The sequence below is a fragment of the Procambarus clarkii genome, chromosome 41, assembly GCF_040958095.1.
Source record: "Procambarus clarkii isolate CNS0578487 chromosome 41, FALCON_Pclarkii_2.0, whole genome shotgun sequence".
NCBI lineage: Eukaryota > Metazoa > Arthropoda > Malacostraca > Decapoda > Cambaridae > Procambarus > Procambarus clarkii.
In genome coordinates this window covers 39,761,965-39,771,627 of record NC_091190.1, presented here as the reverse complement: position 1 = coordinate 39,771,627, position 9,663 = coordinate 39,761,965, and the positions used below count along the sequence as shown (strand labels likewise).

Here is a 9,663-nt window from a genome sequence, read left to right as displayed (position 1 = left end):
AACAGGAGAACATAGACCCCACACAACCTATACATTATGTGAGAAATCTTTAAAGAATTCTGATAAAGAAAGAGATCTAGGGGTGGTTCTAGATAGAAAACTATCACCTGAGGACCACATAAAGAATATTGTGCGAGGAGCCTATGCTACGCTTTCTAACTTTAGAATTGCGTTTAAATACATGGATGGTGATATACTAAAGAAATTGTTCATGACTTTTGTTACGCCAAAGCTAGAATATGCAGCTGTTGTGTGGTGCCCAACAACAGAAGTTGGCCCATATCTTAAGAAGCACATCAACAAACTGGAAAAGGTGCAAAGACATGCTACTAAGTGGCTCCCAGAACTGAAGGGCAAGAGCTACGAGGAGACGTTAGAGGCATTAAATATGCCAAAACTAAAAGACAGAAGAGGTGATATGATCACTACATACAAAATAGTAACAGGAATTGATAAAATCGACAGGGAAGATTTCCTGAGACCTGGAACTTCAAGAACAGGAGGTCATAGATTGAAACTAGCTTAACACAGATGCTAAAGAAATATAAGAAAATTCACTTTCGCAAATAGAGTGGTAGACGGTTGGAACAAGTTAGGTGAGAAGGTGGTGGAGGCCAAGACTGTCAGTAGTTTCAAAGCGTTATATGACAAAGAGTGCTGGGAAGACGGTCTCATCCTTTAACTACACTTAGGTAATTACACACACACACACACATACATATTATATATATATATATATATATATATATATATATATATATATATATATATATATATATATATATATATATATATATATATATATATATATATATATATGTCGTACCTAGTCGCCAGAACGCACTTTTCAGCCTACTATGCAAGGCCCGATTTGCCTAATAAGCCAAGTTTTCATGAATTAATATATTTTCTCTATTTTTTTTCTTATGAAATGATAAAGCTATCCATTTCATTATGTATGAGGTCAATTCTTTTTTTATTGGAGTTAAAATTAATAGAGATATATGACCGAACCTAACCTATCTTTATAGGTTAGGTTAGGTAGCTGAAAATGTTAGGTTAGGTAGTCGAAAAAACATTAATTCAAGAAAACTTGGCTTATTAGGCAAATCGGGCCTTGCATAGTAGGCTGAGATGTGCGTTCTGGCTACTAGGTACGACACATTATATATATATTTATATATATATATATATATATTTATATATATATATATATATATATATATATATATATATATATATATATATATATATATATATATATATATATATATATATCTCGGACAATTAGTAAAAAAAAAAAAAAAAAATTAAATTATTTTACCTTGTACCTAGATCCACCAGGCCTGTTTGGTGCCTGTTTCAGTACTTGAGAAATCTGGAAGGTCACATCCTCCTCCTCAACTTGTGGATGTGCGTCGATAGATGATTCTGTAAAATTAAGTTATTTATATAATAATAAATTCAGTATAACAATAATATTCTGTAAAATTAAAAGTAATTTATACATCAATCAGATAAAACTCTCCAGAGATGGTGATACACAACATATAAAGGACAAGTTTCAGAACAAAATATGCATTTAGGAATAAGGTTTTGTACATGTAGGTAGCACATGAGAAAATAAGTGGAAGGTGATCAAGTTTATATTAACATGTTAATGACTTTGTTAAGGCTTTGCAAGAATGAAAAAATATTAATAATATAATATCACCTACCAATTAATTGTACATCATTTATAAGTCAATTATTTGCATTATTATTATTCAATACTAATGATATAAAAATGCATTTTGTAATCTACTATTTATGCAAGTATTAAGCACAGGATCATGAAATAAACTGCAAAATACTGTAATGGATAAACCAATTAATTTTACATTTTCCTATAGCTAAGTCAGTCAGTTCTATTAGCAGCAGAGAACAATTATGCCCAACCTCTATTAAATGAAACAATCTTAAGAGCAAGTGATAGAAATATAATCATTTATGCTTGGGATTATGGAATGGTTCCAAATATGAAAAATATCAAGTTTTTTGGTTAAAATTTTTTAACTTAAAATTTACATTTTTAAGTGAATTTTAAACTTTAAAAAAATTATTTAATTTTTTGGTTACTTACTTAAAATAACATTATATAGTTCTTGTTTTTGTAGAAATGCCAATTTCTTCTTTTGCCCTTCCAGACTGTATAGTGACCACAGGCCGTTTGTTCATATCTTCATTATTCTTCGAACTGTGGTTGCGCAATCAGACCCACATACACTGGTTAAAAGCATCACCTAAAAGCAACAACAAAAATGTAGTACACTGACGAATTTTGAATATATATATATATATATATATATATATATTAGTTGATTTTATACCCGCATTAGGTCAGGTGATAATACAATGAAGGTGAAAACATGGGGGGATACATAAGGGATAAACATAGGGGCTGCAGAAGGCTTATTGGCCCATACGAGGCATCTCCTATCTAAACACAAAGATTAATCCAGTGTAATTGGCCTGTTATGTTGTAACATATTATATATATATATATATATATATATATATATATATATATATATATATATATATATATATATATATATATATATATATATATATATGTATGTATGTATGCCATATACATATATATGCTATGTTGTATGCTACAACTTGGCTGATAATAAAGCCATTCACAACTGCAGGCCTAATAAAAAAAGGAGGTGGCATAGCAATATCTTACAAAGATACCTTCATCTGCAATAGTCTCATTAGTAATAGAGACGACTATTGTGAATATACCTTTGCCAAGTTCTCCAGTAAATCCCTTAAATCCTCCTTGACTATAAGTGCCATCTATAGATTTCCCAATACCGACATAGCTTCATTCTCAGATAACGTAAGGAATCTTATCATAAATAACAATCTCAACAAAAATCAAACCAACTTAGTGGTTTGTAATGGTGAACAAAACATGCAGATACTTATATATAACCTGTGAATAGAGTGTAATAACACCAAAACTATTTGTTTATTGTTTTATGACCATAATAATTGAATCACTAATATGATTCACTAATATATAATCCTAATAATAATCACTAATATATAATCCATTGAGCATGCTGCATCTCTTTCAGTCTCTTTGCAATTTGAACAAGAGGGTTTTTAATTGATCGAACCATATTCTTAAAGTAAAGTAAATGAGATGTATTCCATATTTTGCAAAATATACGATGAAGGCACACAAACATTCATACCAAAACTGAAGGGCAGGATTTATGAGGAGACATTAGAGGCATTAAATATTCCAAACTAGAAGACAGAAGGAAAAGAGGAGATATGATCACTACATACAAAACAGTAACAGGAATTGATAAACTTGATAGGGAAGATTTCCCGAGACCTGGAATTTCAAGAACAAGAGGTTATAGATTTAAACGAACTAAACAAAGATGCCGAAGAAATGTAAGACAATTCACTTTTGCAAACAGAATGGTAAACGGTTGGAACATGTTAGGTGAGAAGGTGGTGGAGGCCAAATCCGTCAAAAGTTTCAAAGCATTATATGACAAAGAGTGCTGGGAAAATGGGACACCACGAGTGTAGCTCTCCATCCATCTGATTGATAACCCAAATGAATTTTTCATGGATATGATACCAACATCAAATCATAAATCAGATGTGATCCTATCCCCACTGGATTTTGAAGAAGCCATAGACAGTATGCCTATGCACTCTGCACCAGGCCCTGACTCTTGGAACTCTATATTCATCAAGAACTGTAAAAAACGTTATCGCAGGCCCTTCACATTCTTTGGAGACAAAGCCAAGATACTGGCATTGTCCCTGACATACTAAAAACAGCAGAGATAGCACCGCCCCATAAAGGAGGAAATAAGGCAGAGGCAAAAAACTACAGACCGATAGCACTAACATCGCACATCATAAAAATCTTTGAGAGAATGCTAAGAAGTAAGATCACCAAATACATGGAATCACAGCATCTCCATAACCCCAGACAACATGGTTTCAGAACAGGGCGCTCTTGCCTATCACAGTTGCTGGACCACTCTGACATGGCACTAGATGCCATGGAAGACAAACAAAACGCTTTGACAAAAAAAAGCCTTTGACAAATGTGACCATTGTGTTATTGCACATAAAATGCGTTCAAAAGGAATTACCGGAAAAATAGGCAGATGGATATACAACTTCCTGACTAATAGAACCCAATGTGTAGTAGTCAACAAAATAAAATCTGGACCATCAACCGTAAAGAGCTCAGTCCCCAAGCGTACTGTGCTTGCTCCAATACTTTTTCTCATCCTCATATCGGACATAGACAAGGACACAACCTATAGTACTTGATCATCCTTTGCAGATGACACTAGAATCTTCACGAGAGTAGGCAACATAGAGGACACGGCAAACCTCCAATCAGATGTAAATCAGGTCTTTCTATGGGCTACAGAAAATAACATGGTGATTAACGAACATAAGTTTCAGCTCATGCGCTACGGAAAAAATAAAAAATATAAAAACGGAAACCACTTACAAAACTCAGTCAAATCATAACATTGAACGGAAAAGCAACGTAAAGGATTTGGGTGTACTGATGTCAGAAGGCCTTACATTTAAAGAACACAATAAAGTAGCCGTCACAACTGCAAGAAAAATGACAGGATAGATAACAAGAACTTTTCACACTAGAGATGCTATACCGATGATGATAGTTTTCAAGACGCTAGTGCTCTCTAGAGTGGAATACTGCTGCATAATGAAAGCCCCTTTCAAAGCTGGAGAAATTACTGACCTATACTTATGCATTTATCTTCGGTTTAACACAACAGGCACCAGACACACGCTAGGCATCATACACACTAGGATAAAACAAACATTAGGCCAGAAGTCAGAAAAGAATTCAAAGAATTTTACTGGAAAGGCTTGCTGTTAGGAAAGGAAGTAATTGAGATGAATTAATGCACAGTATGTCAATTTTGTGAAATATATGATAAAGGAACAAAAACATTTATACCAAAACAAAGATGCAGAACTAGGAAACAGGATTTGTTCAACTGAAATTTCAAGACGGACAGAGACCAAAAGACACAAAAATGGAATCAATATACGAAGAGGCCAAACCCCCAAACATACCAGTAATACAAAGAGAAACAACTACACGGCAGTGAGGAGAGAGGCAGAAAGAAATTTTGAAAAAAAGGAACAAACAAATGTAAAGTAGAACAAATCATATTCTATAAATACAGCAACAACCAATTGCAGGTAAAGGATAATATTCAGAGCTTTTAAATGCATGGATGGCGAAATACTCAAGAAATTGTTCACGACTTTTGTTAGACCAAAGTTGGAATATGCAGCGGTTGTATGGTGCCCATATCTTAAGAAGCACATAAACTGGAAAAGGTGCAAAGACATGCTACTAAGTGGCTCCCAGAACTGAAGGACAAGAACTATGAGGAGAGGTTAGAGGCATTAAATATACCAAATATACTACACAAATATATATACTACACATGCACAATAAACTACCCTACACAGGCTGAGTATGGTGTGTACAATAAATTATTAGCTAAAAGATAAGACTGAGTTTGTATAAATGGGGGTTAAGTCAGAGTGGGAAAATGTAAGTGGAGTGCCTAAAAACCCTGTCCTGGGACCTCTGTAATTCATAATATATACAAATAATTTAGACTCAGGTTTGATCAGCAATATTTGAAAATTTCCAGACGATACAAAAGGGATTTTTTTCTGGATTCAGGATTATTTTTTTATTGCTGAAAACAGGTTTTCAGCAATAAAAGAAATACAGTATTGCTGGAACAACCGTCGACATCTTCAAGAGAAAACCTGAACATCTTCAAGAAGTGAAGATGACCTTGAGAAGAAGTATAGGTTGGGAGAAGTATAGGTTAGGAATTGTCTCCAAAGAATTCTCAAAGAATTACTCGTTATTGCTATCCAAGATAATTAGACGAGCCAAAGCTAAATACTACGAAGATAAATTTACCCAAATAAAGAGTACCTTACCTAAAAATATGTATGTACCTTACGTAAATAAACATTTGATTTTGAAGTGCCGGACAAACAAGGCTGTGGTGGATATGTGGGCCTGAGGGGCCTGTCCAAGCAACAGCCTGTTGGACCAAGCTCTCACATGTCAAGCCTGGCCTTGGAAGGGCTTGGTGAGTAGAACAACTACCAGAACCCTATAATGCATGTATCAAGGTGTCCAGGCAGTGAGCACCACATAATGCAGTGCAGTCCTGTAAGAATAAGCACAGTAAGTATGGGCATGGAGGGGGTGCAGCAGTGGCTTGTGAAGGGCTGGAGAGTAAATGGACATGCCCAGGGGTAAAAAGCATTAGGGTAACAGAACATAGCCCATAAAAATAGTAATGACAATGAATGAATAATTATATGAATGCAATAATACTTCATATCTCAATAAGAATACTAAGCAGGATGCAAGACAAGGTACTGGTGGTGATAGTGGTTGGTACAAGTCCTCACATCCCCACAGACACCAGTAACAGCCCTCACCTCCCAACACAGTACCCTTGTAGCGAGTTAATCTTATACTCGCTTCATTATCTTATAGCATAACTAATTAACACTAATTACAGAAGCTACACAGGTGATACTTTGGTGTGAGTTGAGCGCACTGAGCGTCGGTATCGCTACACCCTTGTTCCTTAACAACCCTTTGGACCTTTATTACAGAAAAATAGAATCAATTAATTTAATAAAATATAAAATATAAGTGCTTACTTACGATAATACTATCGGTGGAACACAAAATCTTCTTCTTCTTGATAGTAGGTGCAGTTTGCATGAAGGGTTAGTCCTCGCCATGACTGAACTGACGACAAAATGGCCGATGTGTTGATATGGCGTCAGGTGACGCTGTGACGTCACAGGTGAGGGACGCTTTGCGCATTACTCCCTCGTACTTAAAAAGTACTACAGGTACTTTTTGGTTTTATTTTTGAATATGGCAGAAGTTGGACAGCTTTTCAAATCATTATAAGGGAGTGAGTTCCATAGACTAGGTCCCTTTATTTACATAGAGTGTTTACATAGATTAAGTTTGACTCTGGGGATATCAAAGAGATATTTATGTCTGGTGGGGACGTGGCCATGTGTTCTATTACATCTGTCCAGGAAGAGTTTCAGAACAGGGTTTGCAGTTAGAAAAAGGGCTTTATAAACGTAATTTACACAGGAGAATGTATGGAGTGAATTTGTTTAGCATGTTTAAGGATTTGAACAAGGGAGCTGTGTGTTGTCTGAAGGTAGAGTTATTTATTGTCCTGATAGCAGATTTTTACTGGATGATGATGGGCTTGAGGTAGTTTGCAGAGGTTGAACCCCAAGCACAAACGCCATAAGAATGATAGGGATAGATAAGTGCATAATAGAGTGAGAGGAGAGCAGAGTAGGGTACATAATATCTGATCTTAAACAGTATACCAACTGTTTTAGAAACCTTTTTAGTTATGTGTTGTATATGGGTGCGGAAGTTGAGTCTCTTGTCTAAGTATAGGCTAAGAAACTTTCCATCATTTTTATTGCTAATGTTTACATTATCTATCTGAAGCTGAATTGCATTTGTTGATTTGTTTCCAAATAAGATATAGTAGGTCTTTTCTATGTTTTGTGTGAGGTTTGTTGGTTGACATCCACAAGTAGACTTTTTTTAATTAATTGTTTACAACATTATTTAACAGGAGTGGGTTGGGGTCAGAGTAGATGAGTAGTATCATCAGCCAACAATATAGGTTTAAGTATGTTAGAGACATTAGGGAGATCATTGATGTATATAAGAAACAGGAGGGTCCTAGGATGCTGCTCTGTGGCACCTTTACGGTAAGTGGTAGAGTGGGAGAGGTTATATCATTGATGGCTTCATATTGGTGTCTGTTACTAAGATAGGATCGGATATAGTTTAGGGCAAGGCCACGGATTCCATAATGGTGGAATTTAAGTAAGAGGTAGTTATGGTTAACAGTATCAAAGGCCTTTCTCAGGCCGATGAAGAGTTCAATTGGAAACTCACTTTTGTCAAGGGCTGAGAAGATTAAGTCAAGCAGACTAACAATAGCATCATTGGTACTCTTTTGGGAGCGGAAGCCAAACTGACAGGGACTTAGTATATTGAATTTTACAAGATTGGAGTAGAGCTGTTTGTAAAAAAAAAAAAAATAATTTTGATAATATAGGTAGATTCGATATGGGTCTGTAATTATTTATGTCTGCCGTGTTACCTCCTTTATGAACTGGCGTTACTCTTGCTTTTTTAAGGATATCAGGGAAGGTATGACACTCTAGGGATTTGTTGAACAGCAGTGCTATGGATGGTGCAAGGGCATGGGAGGCACGCCTGTGTACCATCGATGGTATTTCACTAATGTTCCCAGCTTTGGTTTTTAGCGAGTGAATGATGGACACAACATCTGTAGGGCTGACCGGAGAGAGGAGAAGAGAGTTTGGATAGCTGCGTGAAAGATATGTGGTAACATATGTCTGAGTCTCTGGGATTTTTCGGGCAAGGTGAGCACCAAACGATGAAAAGAAGCTATTAAATTCAGTTGCTGTTTCAAGATCTGTTGCAGGTGTATAACCATCCTTGGAGATTTTTATCTTATTATGTGAATGTTGTTTAGCTCCTAGGATGGTAGAGATGGCTCTCCATGTGCTTTTTATGTTGCCTTTTGCTTCTTTGAATCTATTCTCGTAATAGGAACGCTTTGCTCTTATTATACTGGTAAGCACTGATGAATACCTCTTAACTACTTCTTTTCCAACTAGGCCAATCCTAAGTTTTTTTTTCATATTCATGTTTCTTGTCGATTACTTTAAGTATGCCATTAGTGAGCCAGGGATTATTTAACCTTTTTGCCAGTTACTTGCTTGGTGAGGAGAGGACAATAAGTATTGTAAAGGCTTTAAATTTTGGAAAGAGGCTAGTTAACGAATTATTATCCTGTGTATTGATAAATTTAGATTCCCAGTTTACATTGTGGAGGGCATTTGTGAGATTGCCTATTGCCGCTTCACATTGTAACCTAAAGGTAATTTTCTTGTTACCTGGTGGTGTTATGGCCATGTTCGTTACAAGGAAGGTAGGATAGTGGTCAGTTGTTCTGTCAGTGATTATACTTGATGTAAGAGGAGCTGTTATGTTGGTCCATCAGTGATCCAGGGTAGTCGCAGATGTTTGAGTGACTCGGGTGGGCCTGGTGATTGCGGGGATGAGCATACAGGAATTCATGCTGTTGAGGAAACAGTCTACTTGAGGGTTATTTTGTAGCCCTAGGTCAATATTGAAATCACCTCTGAGAACTATGTGATTTTTGTTGAGATTATTGTTTATGATAAGGTTCCTCAAGTTGTTATTGTATTTGTGTCTAGCTTCAGACACAAGCATGTTACAGTTATGTCTTAAAGAGTTGAGAGCAATTAAGGATGATAAAGAGTCACTTACAACTAATGTATCAAGTTTGGATACTTGTACACATTTCAGTGCAAGGAGCAAGGCAAATAGTTCAGTCTGAAGGATAGAGGCCCAGTTGTTTATACGGACTCCCCACTCAAAATATAAGTCATATCCTATTGCCAGGACAACTGCACTTCCAGCTGCACCCGTTG

General features: G+C 35.9%; 1 long non-coding RNA gene across 1 annotated transcript in view; it reads right to left on the bottom strand.

The window, feature by feature from the left end:
- LOC138373319 (uncharacterized) overlaps positions 1-6,912 on the bottom strand; it is a 9,889-nt gene extending 2,977 nt beyond the window's left edge. Inside the window, exons 1-3 of the long non-coding RNA XR_011231158.1 lie at positions 6,788-6,912; positions 2,123-2,282; positions 1,325-1,431 (exon numbers count right to left, since the gene is read on the bottom strand). This is a non-coding gene — a long non-coding RNA (uncharacterized lncRNA). The remainder of the gene's footprint in view (positions 1-1,324; positions 1,432-2,122; positions 2,283-6,787) is intronic.
- Positions 6,913-9,663: the final 2,751 nt, after the last annotated feature.